The sequence below is a fragment of the Tamandua tetradactyla genome, chromosome 9 (assembly GCF_023851605.1).
Source record: "Tamandua tetradactyla isolate mTamTet1 chromosome 9, mTamTet1.pri, whole genome shotgun sequence".
NCBI classification, from domain to species: Eukaryota; Metazoa; Chordata; class Mammalia; order Pilosa; family Myrmecophagidae; genus Tamandua; species Tamandua tetradactyla.
The window spans coordinates 78879784-78902187 of NC_135335.1; the positions used below are offsets into that span (position 1 = coordinate 78879784).

The 22404-nt window shown below is 35.7% G+C and overlaps 1 long non-coding RNA gene across 1 annotated transcript in view; it reads right to left on the minus strand.

Moving 5' to 3' along the window:
- The window catches only part of LOC143646169 (uncharacterized), a 68512-nt gene extending 46848 nt beyond the window's left edge, over window positions 1-21664 (minus strand). Inside the window, exons 1-2 of the long non-coding RNA XR_013157357.1 lie at window positions 21593-21664; window positions 21208-21286 (exon numbers count right to left, since the gene is read on the minus strand). This is a non-coding gene — a long non-coding RNA (uncharacterized LOC143646169). The remainder of the gene's footprint in view (window positions 1-21207; window positions 21287-21592) is intronic.
- Between the last annotated feature and the right edge of the window lie 740 nt (window positions 21665-22404).

The following is a 22404-nucleotide window of genomic DNA, read 5'->3' on the forward strand; positions in this document are numbered from 1 at the left end:
ACATTGGTGTCCAAATGTCTGTTCAGGTCACTGCTTTCAGCTCTTCTGGGTATATACCCAGTAGTGGTATTCCTGAGTCAAAGGGAAACTCAGTATTTAGTATTCTGAGGAATCACCATAGCAACTGCACCATCAGACATTCCCATCAACAGTGAATAACTGTTCTAATTTCTCCACATCCTCTCCAACATTTGTAGTTTTCTGTTTAATAACAGCTATTCTTAGAGGTGTGAGGTAATATCTCAGGGTCATGTTGATATGCATTTCCCTTATAGCTAATGAAAATGAGCATCTCTTCATGTGCAGCTTAGTCATCTGTATTTGATTTTCAGAAGAGTGTCTACACGTATCTTCTGCCCATTTTAAAATTGGTTTGTTTGCTCTTGTGTTGGTGAACTGTATACTTTCTTTATGTACACAGGATATCAAGCCTTTATCCAATAGTGGTTTCCAAATATTTTCTCCCTTTGAGTTGGCTGCCTCTTCACCTTTTTGATAAAGTCCTTTGAGGCACAGAAGCTCTTGGTGCAAGGTAGGGATCCTCTTTTATTCTTTGGCTATTGATATCCAATTCTCCCACGCCCATTTATTGAAGACAATTCTGTTCTGGTTCAATGGTTTTGGGGTCTTTTTCAAAGATTAGTTTACCATAGATTTGGTGTTCTATTCCCACATTCTTGATTTGATTACATTGGTCAGTATTTCTATATTTCTGAACATTTGATAAAATTCCCCTGTGATCCTGTCTGGGCTTGGGCTTTTCTTTTTAGAAGGATATTCGATGAATGATTGGATCTTTATTTGTAATTGGTTTGTTGAAATCTTCTATTTTTTCTCAAGTAAATGTAGGTAGTTCATGTCCTTCTAGGTATTTTTCCATTTCATCTAATTTATCTAGTTTGTTGGCATATAGCTTTTCATAATATTCTCTTACGACTTTTTAAATTCCTTCAGAATCCTTAGTAATATTCACCCACTCATTTCTGATTTTAATTATTCTTGTCCTCTCTTTTTTGCTTTGTTAGATTAGTAAGGGGTCTATCAATTTTATTGCTTTTTTCAGCGAACCAACTTTTGGCTTTGTTGATTCTTTTTATTGTTTAATTGCTTTCCGGTTTGTTTATTTCTGCTATAATCTTTGCTATTTATTTTCTTCTATTTGCTTTGTGGTTAGTTTGCTATTCCTTCTCTAAATTCTCCAGGTAAGCATTTAAGTCCTTGATTTTTGCTCATTCTTGCTTTTTAAAATAGGCAATTTGTTTCATAAATTTTCCTCTCAGCACTGTCTTTGCTTCATCCCATGAGTTCTGATATGTTGTGTTCTCATTATTATTTGTCTCCAGATATTTACCAATTTCTCTTGCAATTTGTTCTGTGACTCACTGATTATTTAAGAGTGTGCTATTTGAATATCCATATATTTGTGAAAACTCTGTTTTTGTGGTAGTTATTAATTTCCAGCTTCATTCTGTTGTGGTCAGAGAAAGTGCTTTGAATAATTTCAATCTCATTAAATTAATAAGGACCCAATTTGCATCGCAGCCTGGAGAATGTTCTATATGCTCTAGAGAAGAATGCATAACCTGTTGTTTCAGGGTGTAATAGTCTGTATATGTCTATAGGTTTTATTCAATTATTACATTGGAAAGGTTCTCTATATCCTTGTTAATCCTCTTTCTGATTGTTCTGTCTATAGGGGAGACTGGTGCATTGACGCCTCCCATTATTATTACTGAAACATCTATAGCTTCCTTCAGTTTTGCCAGTGTTTGCATCATGTACTTTGGAGCTCCTTGATTAAGAGTATAAACATTTATAATCATTATTTCTCCTAGGTGAAATGTCCCTTTTATAATATGCAGTGTCTTTTTTGTTTCTTATGATGTCTTTATATTTAAAGTCTATTTTATCTGATATTAATATAGCTACTCTTGCTTTTTTTTGGTTTCAGCTTGCATAGAATATCTTTTACAATCCTTTCACTTTCAATCTATTTGTGGCCCTGGGTCTATGATGTGTTTTACAAACATATAGTTGGATTATATTTTTAATGCATTCTGCCATTCTGTATCTTTTAATACTCATGAGTATAGTCCATTAAACTTCAAAGTTATTACTATAAGGGCAGTTCTTGAATTTAAAAACTTATCCATTATTTTGATTTGTCAGATCTATATGTTCTTTTCCCTCTCTCTCTCTTTTTATCCTTTGAATGAAAGTTACTGGTAGCCTTCAATTCTGAGCCTTCATCCAGATATCCTTCTATTGTCTTTTTTTTTTTTTCATCTGACAAGACTCTCTTTAATATTTTTTTGTAGGGCAGGTATCTTTTTGATGAATCTCAGTCTTTGTTTATCTTTGAAGATTTTAAACCGTCCCTTAATTTTGAAGAACAACCCATGGCTAGTTAAAAATTTCTTGACTGGAAGGTTTTCTCATTCAGAATCTTAAGTATATAACATCACTGCCTTCTTGCTTACATGATATCTGCTGAGTAGTCCGAACAAAGTCTTATGTGTTTTCCTTATATGTAGTAGATCACATTTCTTGTTCTGCTTTCAGGACTTTTGGTTTCTGTTCAACATTTGACAGTTTGATTATTACGTGTCTTGGAGTTGACCTATTTGTATTTATTCTATTTGAAGTTTGTTGGACATCTTTTATTTGCATATTTATGTCTTTTATAGGTGTTGGGAAGTTTTCATCTATTACATCTTTAACTAACTTTCTCAGCACTTTTCTCTTCTCCTTCTGGTACACTAATGATTCGTATATTTGTTCACCTCTTGTCCATCATTAACATTCAGATCCATGTTTTCCATCTTTCTTGCCATTTGTTTCTATGTTAGCAAACCATATGACTGTTATTATGTTCTGTTTAGAAATTAAGCATGTTTTTTTTTTTTTTTTTTTTTTTAAAGGAAAGACAGAGAGAAGGAAGGAAGGATAGAAGGAAGGAAGGAAGGAAGAAAGGGAAACATCTTTTAAACATTTTCTTGTTTTATTGTATTCTGTTTCTCCGTTTTTTGTTACATGGGCTGGGGCCGGGAATCGAACCGAGGTCCTCCGGCATAGCAGGCAAGCACTTTGCCCGCTGAGCCACCGCGGCCCGCCCCAGAGCATGTTTTAAAGTGATGTGTATACGTACCAAGTTGACAAAGGGTGAACTGTGATGGTTATGTTCTGGTGTCAACTTGACCAAGTGATGGTACCCAGTTGTCTGGGTACATCAACTTTAGTTCAATTGTTTGGTCTTCTAGCTCACTTATTCTTCCTCCTGCTTCTTCAGATCTGCTATTAAGTGTCTTTGGTATATTTCTAATTTGGTCTACTCTATCTTTCATCTCTGTGAGATCTGCCATTTTTCTATTTAATCTTTCAAATTATTCTTTATGATCTTCTAGTGTCTTTCTGACATCCTTCATTTCTTTATAAATATTACTGAGTAGTTGCTCCATATTCTGTATCCTCTCTGAAGTTTTGATTATGACATTTAGCTGGACGTTTTCTGTTTGGATCTTCATGTGCTTTGTTATTTTCTGTTGTGTTCAGGGAATGTAATTATCTAAGTAAGTGAATAAAAAAGGGTTTTCTAGAGAAACAGAACCAACAGGAAAAATCTGCAAATATTAGATTTATAAAAGTGTCTCACACTTTTATAGACCTTCCTATGGAAGACCATGGGGATGTGAGAGTCCAAAACCTGTAGCACAGACTGTGAAGCTGGCAACTCTGACGATGGTATCAACAAATTCCACAGGAAAGGCTTGTTGGCAGAAGAAGCAGTGAAAATTCTATTATATTGCTTAAAAGTCTTCAACTGATCAGATCAAATTGTGGCTGATTGGTTTATCTGCTTGCAGGGGACAAACTCTTAGTTGATCATAGATGTAATCAGCTACAGCTCCAATCAACTGACTGATCATTTAATAATCCAACCTTCTGGTTTATCAACCAGTCACAAAACAACCTGTGATAATGATTTGTAGACAACTGGGTACCATCACTTGGTCAAGTTGACACCAGAATATAGCCATCACAGTTCACCCCTTGTCAACTTGGTACATATACACATTACTTTAAAACATGCTTGATTTCTAAACAGAACGTAATAACAGTCATATGTTTTGCTAACACCATGATCTACTAGTCAATTCCACAAGTCTCTGCAAGTCATATTATTTTGAATGTTACATCCAATCTCTTTAAGCCTCTGGATCCCCTCATCTATATTATACCAGGGCAATTCTGACATTTTGACCTCAAGCAGTCAACCACATTTTTACCCATTAACAAACTGTTAATGACTTTCTAACCCCTCATGCTACAGTATTGAATGAGGAATCTCTGCTTAGTGGGCCCATATAAAAACTTCAGCTTGATCCAACTTTAATTCCTTCCACCATTATCCCTAATACCTAATATCCATTCTCACACATATTCTGCTGATTTCTTTCCATATAGATTGGAAAACTCATGCAACTCTTTTGGAGTATAATGTACTTCCTCATGGGTGACACTTGTACCTCTCCTTTCAGGGCCTATTGGGGACTTTAGAGTAGTTAGAAGGGGTGGTGGGAGTGGATCATGAAAAGAATTAGAAGCACCTTTCATGCCAATTACCTCAGGGCATTCTGTTGCAATTTCCTCTAGTGAAGCAAGATTAATCACTCCAGAGTAATGAGGATGGTTCCCCAGGTGAGGTGGTTGCAGCTTTAGCAGGCTCTGAAGAGTTAACCTCTTTAGGTGGAGATTGCATGGAAGACTCCTCTGGGTGGAATGGAGGCCAGGATTCCATTGTTTCCTCAAGGTAAAATGGAGGTCAGGAATATCTTTTCTCAGGGCAGGCGGAGATTCGGTGACATTTTCCCCATGACCGACCATTACAAGTCTATCTACCAAAGACTCAACAGAATCCAGGTTTTCCATTTGCCCATTGCCATCATTATCAACCCATATGTCCCAATGCCAAGATTCAGGACCCCAGTCTTTTCCAATTAAAGCCCTTATTTTAATAGCAGACACCTCACAAGGTTGAGACTTTAGTCTGTGTTGGAATTTGTTGCTTACACAAAGAAACTCTGTGTCTTGTTTTCAGTGACCTCAAGTCTGTGACCAAAGGAAATAATATTTTCTTTCAGGTCATATATGGAAACTTTTACATCTTTCTTATGATACTTAATTTGCAAATTTGAAGGTTACAGCACATCCCCTTCCCTCATAACTGCATCTAACATATTTAACAATAACCAGCCAGCATCATTATACCTCTTAACTCCACAAAACTCTGTCAAGGTGTCAAAAACATTGTTATCCAGAGTCTTGCCTCATGTAAGCATACAATTAATAGAATCAAATGGTGATATTTTGTGTACCTCTATTGCCAACTCATACCATGGACTGTCAGTGACATTTTTTTATTATCATTAAGTTGAAAGGCTATGCTTGTGATTCTGTGGCCTTTATGACCCTCTGGCAATTCAGATCCATTCCTAAAAAGTGTGTCTCCTTCTGTTGTATTCCTTCTTCTTGGAACATTCTTCTTCAAGATATTTTCATTGCTGCCTTCTTATGATTTTTGGCTTTACTTTCTTTTCATAAAAACAGGAAAGCATCTTCTTTGTTTATGTTTGGATGTTTAATATTTTTCCCCTTTAAAATATATATGAGGGTGGGCCATTGTGGCTCAGCAGGCAGAGTTCTCGCCTGCCATGCCGGAGACCCAGGTTCGATTCCCTGTGCCTGGCCATGCAAAAAAAAAAAAATATATATATATATATGAGCTTCTTGGGGCCAGAACTCTACTTTTTAACCACTTTATTTTCTACCTAAATCTTAATATTCACTTAACAGATGTTAACCGATGAACTGGTGAAAGTTTTCCTGTCCTCAAGCTTCCCTGATGAGAACAGCATAGGAAGTTAGAGCTGCACATTTTAGACCCCACAGCTTCTTAGCCTTTCATTTGTTTCCTCCCCCATTATACCAAGAATAATGAAGTGAATATGCCTTCAGAACTAGAAAGACATTTCTTCCTCTGATTTCTATATTGAAATCTGGGGCCAGCTCACCATGTCTTAAAATTTGGCTCAAGTGTACAGCTGTAAACTTTCATTTTTAGTCTTTGACAACTTAGAATTGTTATTTGGTAAATTTGAAATAAAAATCATGAAAAACATAAGTTATAAACAGAAAGAATATCAATGAAATACAAACTGGATACTTCAATAAAAATCAGATTATTAAATGAAATAGTAAATATATTTATTTAACCACTTAATAAAAACCTAAAGTTTTCTTTTAAATAGTTAAATGGGTTTGTCACAAACATATTACAGAAATTATAAATACATTTCTTCTTTTTAAGAATGAAAATATTATTAGATACTTGATTCCATTCTTGATATAAACATATATATCATATATATATTATCTGTGTGTGTGTATATATATATATATATATATATATATTTAAGATAAATAGTTCCTCAGTTGTTCATTAATTATGATTGACAATAAATGAAGCTCAAATAAGTTGATAGTAGTGCATATTTGGAATTATTCCATGTTACTACTAGAAGAATTGTACCCATCCACTGTTACCCATCCACTGTTCGATAGAATCAGCCTCTTTAGATACAGGACACGGGCATAGGCAAATTTAGTTCTCATAGATCGCAAATGTTAGGCACAATGCTTGCCTTATTTCCAAATTCAAAGTGGCAGTCCCATTTGCAATATGTTATTTTTTTTATGTGCTCACCCTTTCCAGTGTCCTTTCTGTGATATTGACATTTTACAGGAAGGTTTATTGGTCTTCTGATACTCATTGCCCTTATAATAGAAAGCAATGGGATATTTTAAATACAATTCAGTTTTTCTTATTTCACATAACACAGTTCACACAGCAGGGGATTCTGTGTGTGTGCTTCCTTGGGACCTTTTCATTTTCTTATTTTTTCTCTTGGCCATTCCAGTGTGTGAACTATTGACAGCTCCAGATGGATCTAGGTTCAATTCTAGATGGATCTGAACAGGCAACTATGTACAGTTTATCTGAGGCCAATGATGTAAACTTCCTTTATCATACTGAATCTATTGAGGATTCTTATTAAGGTGCATAAGAGGTCCAGTACCTTTTGAGATATAAAGTGAGAAATAAAGTGAAACATCATCAGATACTGATCACTGAAAAATGTTAAAACAAAAATAAAAATAAGTAGTATTTTAAGGTAAATTATAATGTAAAATATAGGAAAGATATTTTGGAAGGTTAAAAACTGAGGATTTTAGAAAGTCGACCTCAATTTGCATGATAAAGCATCTATATTGAAATTTCATTCTTTTGTCTCTAGCTTTGGATATTAAATGGATTGATACTTTCAAAAAGGAACTCCTATAACTATTTTAGCTCACTTATATCATTATATTTCATCATCTCACGCCGTAATTTTGAGCTCAAATAGTGATACAGCCTCATTCCATATGAATATTAGAGTATCTAATAATTATAGTTTAATAAAATGAAACTCAAGAGTGAGATTCATCAACTAGAGAAATGTAAGGTTTTTATGCAATTTAATAACATCAAATGGCCTCTATAATCACTTTCCATATAAAATATCAAAAATGGCTTAACTGGGCTCATGCAGGTAGTTAAAAATATACTCAGCAAGATCATTTGGAAACATGACAATTTTATTCAAATTAAATTTTATTATTCTTTTTGTATATAGAGAAAAATATATGGACTATTTGGTGCTTGGTATTTAACTTCTCTGTAGTTAGACAGAGAAGCATTTAAATAGAAGTATGGAAGGAATGTTTACATCACTGAAAAACATGAGGTACGGGTTTTGCTTCCACTTGCTAAGCTGCTCAAGGCAGATACCATTAAATGCATAGGCTTTAACAATGAGAATTTATTAGCTTACAATCTTAAAGTTTTTAGGTTGAGAAAAGTGTCCAAAACAAGGCATCCTAAGGTGATACTTTCTTTTCAAAGGCTGGCTGCCTGCAATCCTGGACTCCTCTGTCACATGACAAGGCACATGGCAGCACATCCAGGCCTCTCTCTTCTCTTCCAGGTTTTGTTGCTTTCGTTTTCTTGCTTCCTTGGCCATCTCTCTTTCTCTCTATTAACTCATCCCATTTATATAGGACTCCAGGAAGACAATTAAGACCCAGCCTGGACAATGTTTAACTGAAGTAACCTAATCAAAAGGTCCTATTTACAATAAGTTTACATCCAAAGCATGATTTTCTAGGGTGCATAAAGTTTGTAACCATCAACGGTTTGTCAATACAGAATCAGGTGAAGAATGCATGTTAATTTTACATTAGAGGCCCTCCAGATAAAAATGTTTGCAATATTCTATAAAATGTCACTAATGGTATTCTTTATATTGAAACATAGGATTTTTTATTGAGATAGGTTCTGAGAATATAAAAGTTTTAGTACTGAGGACTCAATTCTGGGTACTTTAGTTTGTAGCCCTTATTAAGAGAAATTGATTTTCCATTGACCTAATTAGTACAGGGGATGTTTAATCAGAGAATTAGAAGGAAACATACAGGAAGAGTTTTAGAAGAAAAAAATGTATTTCGAATTGAATTTTAAATTAGATGTTGTGATAAAAATAGAAAAAGGAGAAAATACTGGAATTACAATAAATTAATTGTGTTTCTAGTGTTGATTTTACCACATACAATTGTTTGACTTTGAGGAAGTGTGTAATTCACTAAGCCTCATTTTCTCTCCTGCAAAGTGGCAAGTATACTACTTTCACCTAAATATTTGATAATGTAGAAAAGTGTTCTTATATGTTTCTTAATATATAGTTTTTCTACAATTTACTGGAGTTCCTTTCTGATGTAATAAGACATCAAAAATAAATAAAAAACACTGAGATTCGAGGGGCAAATTAAAACACTCATTGTTTGCAGATGACATGGTTGTGTAAATATATAATTCACCAAATTAATAGAAATAATAAGTAAATTAAGGAAGGTTGATAGAAACAAGGTCATTATAAAAATAATTTGTCTTTATAAATTCTAGCAACAATGTGCAAGTGAATTTATATTTAATCTAGAATTCTACCAAAAAATAAAATACTTACCTATAATTTAATGAAAGATGAGCCAAGCCTCTACATCAGAATAATGCTTTATTCAGATAATTCAGTAAATTAAAAGTTATATTATGTTAATTGACTCAATCTTTTTAAGTCGTCAATTCACTTCAAATTGAACCAAGCTCCCAAAGTACCTCTCTCAAAACCTCAGAAGACTTTGTAATAGAAATTGACTAGCTGATTTTAAAATTTATATTGAAAACAAAAATAATATATTGAGAATAGCCATGGGAACTTTGAAGAATGGTTGAACACATACACAATCAGAAATGAAGATTTACTCAAATTCGTAATAAATGCGACAGAGGGATATGGGTCAAATGACAAATAAATACACCAATAGAGAAACCTAGAGATTCCAGAAATCTACAGCATCTAAGATCTCCTGCAATCACAATGAAAATGAACTAGATGTTCTGACTGCACACTATTTTGTAAATTTCTCCAAAAGATTTTATTTATATGAAAAGATTAAAAAATATGAACAAAATGAGAATTGGTACAGAATATACTGAGTTAATAAAAAGGATCAGATTGTCAGCTGAGAGCCACACGAACTGTGGAATTGCCAAATATTATGAACAATTTCTAGGTTACAATAAATCAATAGACAATTCTAAAGTAGGCACAGTGTCAGATCCTTCCTTTTCTCACTGCCCATAGACTCTGTCAACAGAGTAGACAAGGTCACTAATGAGACACATGTGTTACCTCACACATCAAGAAACATCTAAGTCATAAACTATCCTATTTTATACTATAGATAGTTATATAGCTTACTTGGCATTCAACAAGGATATGGTCCTCATAAATCTATAGATTGAAAATTTGTTTACATTAAGCAATCATAAAGCCTGGCTTAATGCCACAAGCATTTCATTGATAAGGGCTCTTCTCCTAGCAATAAGCATGATGTCCATTTACTGGCAGAATAGCTAATAACATAATTACATGGACACTAATCAAGTTACCTGCCTTCTTGCTTCTTCCAAGAGCAAATTCCAGTATTTGGTTGATAAATGGATATCATTCCAGTTGTTTTAGTTCCTTCCTTCCTACATACATGTATACATACATACATGCATACATGCATACCTATAGTTTTCTGTGCATAGAATTCCTTTGGATGTGTGGGAACCTCAGATTCTTCTGCACCAACCGCAATATTATACCTCACTTTACCCAGAATTAGGTAGACTGCACAGGTTAGGGCACAATCCCACCCTCTTTACAGACAACAGCTTCAAGCTTGGGGATCCAAAGCCACCCACACTTGGTCAACTGATTACAAATTAAAGGGTTTCCACCACACTTTCATATTAATAATTCACCTCAACACTTCACAGAACTCAGGAACTACTAAGAACTGAACTATCCTGCATGTAACAGAAAATGCCCTATATCTTTCTACGTAAGACCTTGAGTGTTATACACATTTATACTTAATGTCTTGTAACTTAAACACAATAGCTTGATAATAAAACTTGTGCTATACAATAAGGGACTGAGAGTGGAAATAAAACAGATACATCTTCCATAAACATACACACACACACACACACAAACATAATTCAGAAGAAAAGAAGGAATAAATACAAGTCCTTCAGGGATGTCCAGAAAGAGGCTATAGTGCTGCAGCTGTCCATTCTTGGGTGGAAACTGTTTATTATGCAGAGCGATCTATAAACCAGCCCCAAATTTCCTCTTCTTCAGTCAACTGATTACAAGAAATTCTTCAAGGGGTCATAGCTGTGGGTTAAGAAAGAGAAGTTAATGAGGCAAGAATGGGGGCCATTGGCATTTGAGCCACTTCCTCATGTATCTTACTTGTGCTTTTAGGGCCTATTCAAGTCAAATCTCATATATATACCACTTCCATTTGATGATAGAGAACTCCTGTGCATGCCTAAGTTTATGGCTCTGTGTGTCAGAAAATACTCAGTTTACTGTGGACAGCTCAGCCCTCATGACAAATTGGAGGCAAAAGGTTAACACTTCAATCTCTCCAAGTCCTGGCAGGAGGCCAAAAGCTGTTTCACAAAAGGAGAGGGGATATCTGCAGGTTATGGTAGGGATTTGCTTTAAAATCCCAAGGACATACACTATGAGTTTCCTATGAAACTTGTTAAAGGCTATAAATATAATCTTTATTTATATTTGTGTATTTATTTAAGTGTCTGCCATTGACACTTCCAGCACCACTGGATCTGCTAAATTATCCATATGGCTCAAGTGGCAGAGCAGTTTGCATAGCAGCTTGGACCAATTTCAGTGCCTCTTCTTTTTCTGGCCCAAAAATGAACAGCTTTTTGGGTCACTATTTAAATGAGCTGGGGTAGCACACTCACATGAGAGATATGTTGCCCCAAAATCCAAATAGACAGGCTGAGATGGCAGCATAAAATGCTTCAGGATGCTTTTCCTCCACAAAATCTTAGAACATCTAGCAAAAATGGGCAACTTCCATAAAACCCTGGCAAACAGTTAACAGATTGCTGTAACTAGGCAAGTGTCAAATTCAAAAAAAAAAAAAAAAAAAAAACAGTAGCTTTAAAAGCAGTTGAAGACACTCATGGCACCCTTGCCTGGTCCTTACCCATCCCCTCCTTAATGTAGTGTGGTGACAGCCCTTGATTACATTGTGGGCTCTTAGTTTACAATGTAAGCTAAGTTCTGAAGACAGCAGTGCAACCCCTATGAGCATACTGTGCTGCCTATATGCCAGTGCCAGTCTATCAGGAGGCAACTTGAAAGACTGAAACAGGGAACTTGTGTGTGGCCCACATTCTGAGAACTTGCCCTATAGGCAGAAGCATCTTAAAGACAGATTTAAAAAATGTAAGGAGAAATTAAGACATTACCAGAAAAACAAAAGGTGAAGAAATTCATCACTACTAGATCCACTGCTCAAGCAATGCTAATGGAAGCTGTTCAGACTGAAGGTAAAGGATGCCAGACAGTGGAACAAAGCTCACAGAGAAATAACGACCTCTAGTAAAAGTAAACTTATGGGTAATTATAAATGCTAGTACTATTCTATAGTATTTTTTTGTATGTAACTCCACTTTACATTTTACAGGTTCTCAAATTATATGCATGGAATGTAATGATAGGATCTGCCCCAATCAAGATGAATGAGAAGTTCCAGGGATGCATTCTCCCCAAAGAAACTTTGATCAACAAGCAATATCTGGCAAAACCATAAGAACCTCAAACAAATCTACTAGATCACTTCAAGAAGATCAAAGAAAATGTGGATACAGAGCTAAAGGATATTTAGAAGATAATGTGTGATGATAAATAAGAATTTTAGATTATAAAAAGAAACATCACAGAAATTATGGGGATGAAATGTAAAATAATAGAGATTAGCAATACACTAGAGGCATACAACAGCAGACAGATTTGAACAGGAAAGAAAATCCATGAACTAGAGAAGCGGACAATCAAAAGTGTATAATTAGAAGAACAGAAAGAGAAAAGAGCAGAAAAATGGAGCAGGGCGGGCCGCGGTGGCTCAGCGGGCAAAGTGCTTGCCTGCTATGCCGGAGGACCTCGGTTCGATTCCCGGCCCCAGCCCATGTAACAAAAAACGGAAAAACAAAATACAATAAAACAAGAAAATGTTTAAAAATGTTTCCCTTTCTTCCTTCCTTCCTTCCTTCTATCCTTCCTTCCTTCTCTCTGTCTTTCCTTTAAAAAAAAAAAAAAAAAAAAAAATGGAGCAGTGTCTCAGGGATTTGAAAACACACATATTTACCATAAGCATTCCAGAAGTAGAAGAAAAGGGAAAGGGGACAGAAAGAATACTTGTGTAAATAATAGCTGAAAATTTCCCAGCTGTTATGAAAGATATAAATATACATGTCCAAGAAATACAATGTACTTCACAAAGAACAAATTATAGCAGACCTGCTATCAGACACATACTAATCAGGATGTCAAATGTGAACGATAAAGAGAGAATTGTGAAAGAAGTGGGAGAAAAAGGATTTATCGCATACAAGGAATCCTCAATAACACTGAGTGCCAATTTCTCAGCAGAAACCATGGAAGTGAGAAGACAGTGGTATAATATATTTAGGGTACTGAAAGAGAAAATTTTCTAGCCAAAAAGTCTTTATTCAGAAATACTATTCTTCAAACATGAATATTCACAGATACACAGAAACTGGGAGATTTTACAACCAAAAATCTTCCCTACAAGAATTATTAAAGGATAATCTGCAGTTGGAAAGTTAGAGAGAGGAGAGAGTGGTTTGGAGTAGTGTGAAGAAATGAAGATCTTAGGCAAGGATAAGTAAAGGATACATTCAAAACCCAAAAATACTGTATCCTCAATATATACCTCTACTCTTTAAATCTTATAAGAGACAGAATACTGTTGAACAAGAAAGAGGCATATTTCCTGATAATGGGCAGGCAAAATGTAAAGAGATAAAGTGGAACCAAACAGCAAAAAGAAGGGAACCAGGGAAATGTGAGCAGACAACATGTATCCTATTGAAGCTAGGTTGGTATCTTTTCAAATTAGTAGGTTATAGATGTAGATTGGGCAATACAATTCCCAGGGTGACACAAATAATGTACTTTAAAAAGTACACAGAAACATAAATGAGAAACATGTCAGATACATCATAAAAAAACCAGCTATACAGAAAATGAGGCTGCAATAAATGAAAACAGAGACAGAAAAAGATGACATATTAAAACCAAAGGACAGAATGGATGAAATAATGCTTTTGAGTAATAACACTTAATGTTAATGGATCAAATTCCACAATCAAAAGACAAAGTCTGGCAGAATGGATAAAACACATGATCCAACTATACGCTACTTATAAGAAACTCACTTTAGACCCAAAGACACAAATAAGTTGAAAGCAAAAGGTTGAATAAAGATATTCTATGCAAATAATAACCAAAAACCTGGGGTAGCTATACCAATATCAGACAAAATAGACTTTAAGACAGAAGTCATTATGAGAAAAGGATGGACACTATATATTATTAAAAGGGGTCATCCACCAAATAGAAATAACAGTCAGAAATATGCATTAACCTAATCACAGTGCCCAAAAATACATAGACCAACAATAGTTGGAGATTTTAATACATCACTTTCATCAATAGATAAAACATCCAGGCAAAGAAGACTAAATAAATGGAAGTACATTCCATGATGATGGATTAGAAGAATAAATATCATTAAGATATCAGTTCTACCCAAAATGATTTGCAGATTCAATACAATTTCAATCAAAACCCTAATAGCTGATATTGCAGAAATAGAAAAGCCAATTATCAAATTTATTTGGAAGGATAAATTGCCCTGAATAGACAAAAACACCTTTAAAAACAAAGCACAGGTTGGACAATTCAGTTTTTTACTTTAAAGCTTGTTACAAAGCTATAGTTGTCAAAACAGTATGATACTGGCATAGGAAAGATATATAAAAAAAATTGAATCAAATTGAGAGTCCAGAAATAGATGCTCTTGGCTTTGCAATGATGGCCAATTGATTTTTGACAAGACTTCCAAGTCCACTAAATTGGGGAAGAATAGTATTTTCAAAAAATGGTACTGGGAGAACCGGGTATCTATTGGCAAAAGAATGAAGGAAGAACCTTATGTCACACCATACACAAAAATTAATTCAAAATGGATCACAGATTTAAAAATAATAACCAGGACTGTAAAACTCCTAAAAGAAAATTGGAAAGGATTCTCAGGATCTTGTGTTAGGCAATGGTTTCATAGAATTTACACCCAAAACACAAGCAACAAAAGAAAAAATAGATAAATGGAACCCGATTAAAATGAAAATTTTACACATTGAATTACTTTATTATGAAAATGAAAATAAAACCTACTCATTGGGAGAAAATATTTGGAAACAACATATCCAAGAAGGGTTTCATGTCCAGAATATATAAATAAATGGTCCAACTCGACAATATAAAGACAAACAACCCAATTAAGAAATGAACAAAAAGCATATATAAATGGCTAAATAAACATGTAACAATGTTCAACATCACTAGCTATTAGGGAAATGTAAAATAAAACCATAATAAGATATCATTTCACAACCATTGGGATGGTTACTACTAAAAAAAGGAAATAGTGCTTCAGAGAACGAGGCTTAATAGGAATTCTCATTCATTCTTGGTGCAAATGAAAAATGGTTCAACCACTGTGGAAAACAGTTTGGCAATTCCTCATATAGTAATTGACTTACCTGATAACCTGGTATATCTACTCCTTGGTATAAACCCAAAAGGATTGTAAGCAGGGACTTGAACAGATATTTTCACTTTAATGTTCATAGTAGCATTATTCACAATTACAAAAGTATGGAAGCAATCTCAGTCTCAATAGTTGGATGAATAAACTAAATGTAGTGTACATTCAACAGAATATTAGTCAGCTGTAAAAAAAGAATGAATTTCTCATGCACTTAAGAACATGGAAGGCCCTTGAAGACATCATGTCAAGTGAAATATGCCAGACCAAAACAACAAATATTTTCTGATCTCCTTGATATGAAAGAATTAGAGTAAACAATTCATAGACCCAGAAAACAAAACAACAACAAAACTATATATATGTATATGTAAATATATATATACATACACACATATAAGTATGTAAGTATGGGGGGGGGGGAGAAAGAGAAAAAGAGAGAGAGTATGCTAGTTTGAATCTGTTATGTTACCCAAGAAAATCCTATGTTCTTTTAATGCTTCCATGTGGGAAGAGACCTATTGTGGGTAGGAAATTTTGCTTAGTTGTTTCATGGAGATGTGACTCAGCCCATTCAAAATGGGTCTTAATCTTTTACTGTTTGCTGGAGTCCTATAAATTCTGAAAGAACAAAAGGCACGAGGTATTGGAGAGAGCCCAGAAAAAGAAAACACCTCAGAAGAAGTAAGAGGCACCCACAGGAGCTGAGAAAGCCAATTTAAACCCTAGAATCAAGAAAGAAAGGAACAGTAAGCATCTCCATGTTCCTTCCCACATGACAGAAGAACCTGAATGCCAAAAGCCTTTCCTCAGAGAAGTTGGCCCCCTCTTGACGCCTTAATTTGGACCTTTTCATGATCTAATAAATCCCCATTGTAAAAGCCAATCCATTTCTGGCATATTGCCTACAGCATCTCTAAATATTGAAACAGAGTTTGGTAACAGGAGTGGTGTGCTGTGATTTTCAAATACCAGAACATGCTGGACTGCCTTTATAAATGGATAAGGGGAAGATTCTGGAAGAATTTAGAAAAGTTCGATAGGAAAGGCGTTGATTGCTTTGAAGGGACTATTGGCAGAAATATGGACTCTAAAGATGATTCTCATGAGGACTGATGAGGAATTCTCATGAGGAATGATGAATGTATCAATGCAAACTGGAAGAAAGGTGATCCTTGTTTTAAAGTGGCAGAGAATATGGAAAAATTGAGTACTGGTACTGGATGGAAAGTATAATTTGAAGGTAATGAGTTTGGATATCTACCTGAGGAAATTTCCAAAATACATTTGTAAAATGCAGCCTGGCTTCACCTTGAATCATACTAAAATGAGAGAGGAAGTGAATAAGCTGAGAAGTAAACTCTTGGGTACAAAGAAACCAGGAATTGATGGTCTTTAAAATTCTGGGCCTCCGAAAGTGAGACCACAGAGTTTAGTATCCCATGTGAGGATTTGACCAAACATGGAAGAACAAGTCAACCGCATCAGTGGGAGTAAGGATTGGAGATGGAGTTATCCAGAAATGATTTGTAATAAGTCCTATTGTCTTGTGGCTGGGATCCTTGTGTGATGCATGCTAAATTGTCCATTTTTTTGTTGGATTTGTATGAATAGAACTACTGCCATTCAGATGAAAGGGACAGAAAAAGGAAAGATTGAAGGAAAATATACCTCAAAGGCAAAACCAAGGAAGCTAAGTTCTGGAGCTAAGATACCTCAGGCCAGGAGAATGAACCCATCATGCATATGGAGACAGAGAATTCGCCCAGGAGTCTGCAGAAGGCAAGCTTTCCTTCCTGTCATTTAGAAAGAGTGCTACCACTTCAATACTCTCAGATGCCTGGGGGTTTAAGGCCAGGATGACTGCCCTGTTGTTCAGGAACAGTGCTGATTCCCTAGGCCTCGGAGAGGGTGTAGCACATTCTTTGGGAATTGGGGAAAACCTGGCCATGGGTGCACTATTTGGAGAGGGTTGAGCCTGTGTCCCAGAGATGACAGTTGAAGTGCCACTCATACTTGAAGAGAGTGGAACTGAGAACAAGTTTGGCTCCTCAATACTTAGAGAGCCCTCACCCCAGTGTTTGGAGAGAACAAGGATGACTTACAAGCCCTTACAAGGAATGGGATTGCTGCTTTCTCAAGTCTTGAGGATAAAACAGCTTTCTGTAGATGACTTTCAGACTTTGAAATCTAATGGCATTGCCCTGCAGGTTTTTGGAACTGTTTGGGTCCAGAGATCCATGTTTTCCTTTCAATTTCTCCCTTTGGAAATGGGAAGATTTATCCAATGACTGTCCTTCCTTTGCACATTAGAAGCACATAACTTGTTCTAAGTTTCACAGATCTACAGACAGAGAGAATGTTGCCTTAGGACAAGCCATGCTTGCTACTGATTTTGATAAGCCTTTGTACTTAATATTGTTACTGAAACAATTTAAGTTTTTGTGATATTGTAATGGAATTAACGTATTTTGCACATGTAAAGAACGTATCTTTAGGGAGTCCAGAAGGTGAAGTGTGCTAGTTTGAGTCTGTAATGTGACCCAGAAAAGCTAATGGTCCTTAAACGTATACCTGTGGAGGCAAACATATTGTGGGTGGGACCTTTTGCTTAGGTTGTTTCCATAGATATGTAACCCAGCCCATTCAAGGTGGGTCTTAATCCCCTTAATGGAGTCTTTTATGAGGCAATAAAAGGCAGAGACATTTTGCTGTTTATCCTCTCATAAAGGATAAAAAGAACTCAGAGAAATAAAACATCCCAAAGAAGCAAGAAGGACCCATGGGAGCTAAGAAAGCCATTTTGAAAACAGAACCCAGGAGAGACAAACCAGAAAACATCACCACGTGTCTTCCCATGTGACAGAGGAACCGAGGATGCCAGCAGCCATTCCTTAGGGAACATAACCTTCTTTTGATTCATTAATTCAGACATTTCCATGGCCTTAGAACTGCAAATATGCAACCTAATAAATCCCTTTTGTAAAAGCCAAATCATTTCTTGTATATTACATTCTAGCAGCTTTAACAAATCAAAATAGTGACCAAACCTGGGATTTAATAGTTGGAGTTGCTTAGCTTCAAAGATGATTGAATGCTTAGTAGAGTTTGTTATGTTAGAACTCGTTGGGAAAACCTGCAACTCTCGAACATGATCTATGGACATGTGGGTTGATAACACTGGAATTTTTGGCTATCCAGACTCCTGGAGACCAGAAGTACCATGCTGCCCTCCCTCTCTGTGTTAGAATGATTTAATACAGGGGCCAAGTAATCAGTGATAGCTTGGTTTAAGTCATTGTCAATGTGGACCTTCAAAGTTTCCAAATGCATAATTGACTCTGACACACTTGGCAATTTTAGGAATTCTGAGATTGGTCCTTAGCATCTGGGGTAATGCTTCTGCTTTAATAGTGGAGAAGACTTAGATAAAACCTCTGAAACTGTTCCCATTCCCTATCTCAACTAAAAACTAATACAATAGTTCACAAACAATATTGCATCCTGGGTTGAATGGTGGAAATTTTCATCAGTCTTAAGGCTCTTACACATTTGGGAAAGGTGAGGTCTGTTGTATCTCCTTTTAATCACCATTCTGACCACTAAGAAATAAAAGTATCCTGGAAAATAACACAAAGTCTATACAAGATTAACTACGTAGTATTCTGCATCACAGATGCTGTGCAAGATGTGGTCTATTTACTAGAGCAGATTAATAATGTCAAGGCTTGGAGGTATTCCCTGCCCAATTCTGCTCTCCCCATTTCCATCTTTCAGAAGGAAGGCATTATGCTTTAATATATTGTTAACACTGCTAACTTCACTTTAATGTGTGCTTCTTGAAGAACTCAAATAGCGTATTGCCAAATAAGATGCCAGTCAAAGAATGCATGAGAGTTCTAATGTGTATGACCATATGTAGCTATAAGTAGTGAGAATGGGAATAAAACTTCCATCAGTATAATTGAGAGACAACAACTGAAAAGGTTTGCAACCAATGGTTGAGATTCTTTTCAAGAGCATATGTGCCCAAGAGAACGTGATTCTCCTGAGATCAGGTGTGAACACTACCTTAGATCAAGTATTGTCAGAAAAGGAAGGTTTGAAACTCTCAGACAGTACCTATAGTCCACAGATGGAATTTCTACTTCTACAGGAAAACCTCAGTTTTGCTCATATGGCCCTTAAACTGGTTGGGTTAGACCCACCCAGATTATCATAGCTATCTTCTATACATAAATCAATAGATTGTAGATATCAATCACATCTGTGAAATACCTTCAAAACATCTAGATTTGTGTTTGAATAACTGGGTACTATAGGTTAGCCAACTTGACATATAAACCTGACCATCACACACTGCAATCCATCTCCAGAATGGTAGAGACACTATGTGTTGAGCCCTCTGATCCCCACTCCCTGGTGTTCGTGCCTTGAGTATTACCCTACCCTTAGGGTGGACAGGCCTGGGACTTAGTTCTAACCAACAGAATATAACAATGGTGATGGAATGTTACAGCTGGAATTATAAAATATTATATAAGTCTCTATCCTGCTAACAGATTTTTCTCTGGAACCTTTCCTTTGCTGGCTACATGATGTAGGCAGCCAATGGAAGTCATGTGACAGGGAACTATAGGAGACTCCTAGGAACCATGGTTGCCTCTCAGAGTTAAGAGTGGCCTCCATCCAACAGTCAGCCAGCTAGCCAGGACCATTACTCCTAAGAGCACAAGGAAAATAATTCTTCCAACAACTTGAGTGAACTTGGTGGCAGATCCATCATCACTTAAACCTTCAGATGATAAACAAGTCCTGGTCACAGATTGTTGTCTGTGAGATGCTAAGAAGGACCCAGTCAAGTTGTAAAAGAACTCCTGACCATAGAAACTGTGTGACATTAAATCTGTGTTGTTATAAGCCTCTGTATTTGTGGTAATTTGTCATGAAGCAATACAAAATTAACACTATTGTGCAGTTATATAGTTAATAATATCATGTATGTTTGTATCTCAATGGTCATGCTTCTACTTTTTCTCAATGTGAAAACTGGGATGGTTTAGAGCTTAAGATTCTTTTCACTTAACTTTGGATAGGTTCCCAAGTCTAAAGAAACATTTTTATATGTGGCAATTATTTAATATTGTATTTATCCTATTTGCCCCTCACTTATGCTGCTTTTCATTGCAAATGTAATTACACGAAAGCCATTCTCATGCAATTTTGTTTATTTTTAATATTGCCTACTGGCATCTTCTATACAGTGTACTCTAACAGTATTACAGAGGCTTATTTAGTTATCAAAATTCTGAGAGATGTAATTATTCAGCATTCAGTATTGCAACAGAAGACACTTAATACAATTAAGTAGGATAATGTCCTATTCCTCATTATTTCCTCTGGATTCACATTTTTTGGGAATTTTTATTTGCAAAATTTGGGAAAATATCTTAAAACTCTGTAACATCCTGCTCTGCCTGAGAGGTTGTTAGAATTCTTGAGAGGAATAATAAGTTTGTCTTTGAAAATGTTACTGTTAAATAATAATGCCAAGAGTAAATCTACTCTAATAAATTTACATATGACTAGGGAGCAAGGAGGGGAAGTGAGACAGTTATATATTTACAGAACATGCAGAAGCTTTCTTTGAAAAGTAATCGTTCTGCTACAAAGAAGACTGCTTCACTATGCAGTGAATTGTCGATCTCTGTGAATGCTTACTAAAAAGTGAGCTATCTATCACTTATGTAGACTTAGAATATATGCCTTAGTTAGCATGCCATTAATAAATCTAAGATTTTATAGCTCTTAATGTGGGGTTACCTTGAGGAATTCAACATGATTCAAGAAATTTCTTGCAGATGGATATTGAGAAATTCTCCTGTGAACCTTCCTTTGATAACTAAGAAGAATAAGCAGAGAGGATTAAGGAGAGAGACTCTTATAACCAACCAATTATAAGAATTACATTCTTATATATAGTGTGTACAACCAAAATTTGCCTCTTGGTTCCAGAACAACAGAACATGAAAGTAAACTCTCCAAAGCCAGTTAAAAACCTGGGGAATTAAAATATTTTTCCGCAAAGCTCAGCACCAGAGTCAGTCTTGTAAAGATAGTCAATTACACAAACTTTTGCCTTTCAATTTGTAAAATCAGTGGCTCCTTTATTGCTACCTTAAAATTATCTCCCCATAGCCTACCATACCGAATAAAGGTGACATGCGACTTCTGCTGACATCTTATTTCCTGGAATTTTCCACATCAGTCTAAGAGAAGGCTGGGAATAAGGAAGGAAATAGAATAGTTAGCATTCTTTGTTCTTCTATTACATATCATGTCGTAAAATACTGCCTAGCCATATATTTCAGTAACAGAATAATAATACATCATCTGTTAATTGACAGCAAAAGTCCTTAAAAGTGATACTTAGAGGGAAAATCTAGAATGTCAGAAAGAAAGGACATCTGAAAATACTCTCTTCTATGAAAGCAACTGAGAACACTGAGCAGGGGGGAAGTCTAAAGTCAACTTTTTCAGAACTCTGGAAATGAACTAAAGGCTTGCAATGACCCAAAGAACAATTTACTTAAGAACGGCATTGAATCTCAGTAAGAACAACAAGCTTTAATGACATTTCAACTTTTCGCATTCCCAGCGCCTTTTCCCAGCTCTGCAGTAGCCTTGAAAATCAGCAGCCCCACAGTCAGGTAGCTGTGAAACCAGTAACCTGACACTGCTGAATAAACACAAAAGTTTCTATCTCCCAAAAAGCCTAAACCTCAGTGAATTGTCCCTGACATATCTGGCATCTCTCTGGAAAGCTGCAGTCTCAGAACCTGTCTTTATTTGACATGACACAGAATGTGTTCTGTGCAAACAGCCCTATGCTCAGAGCATTTGTTGAAACAAATAGTGGAAATTATTTAACAACATAGCTGTCTGAGGTGGTAACAGGGCAAAGAGAGTCTAGCCAGAAAAATGGAAGTAAGATTCCCATAGGGTACTTTGGAAACCTCC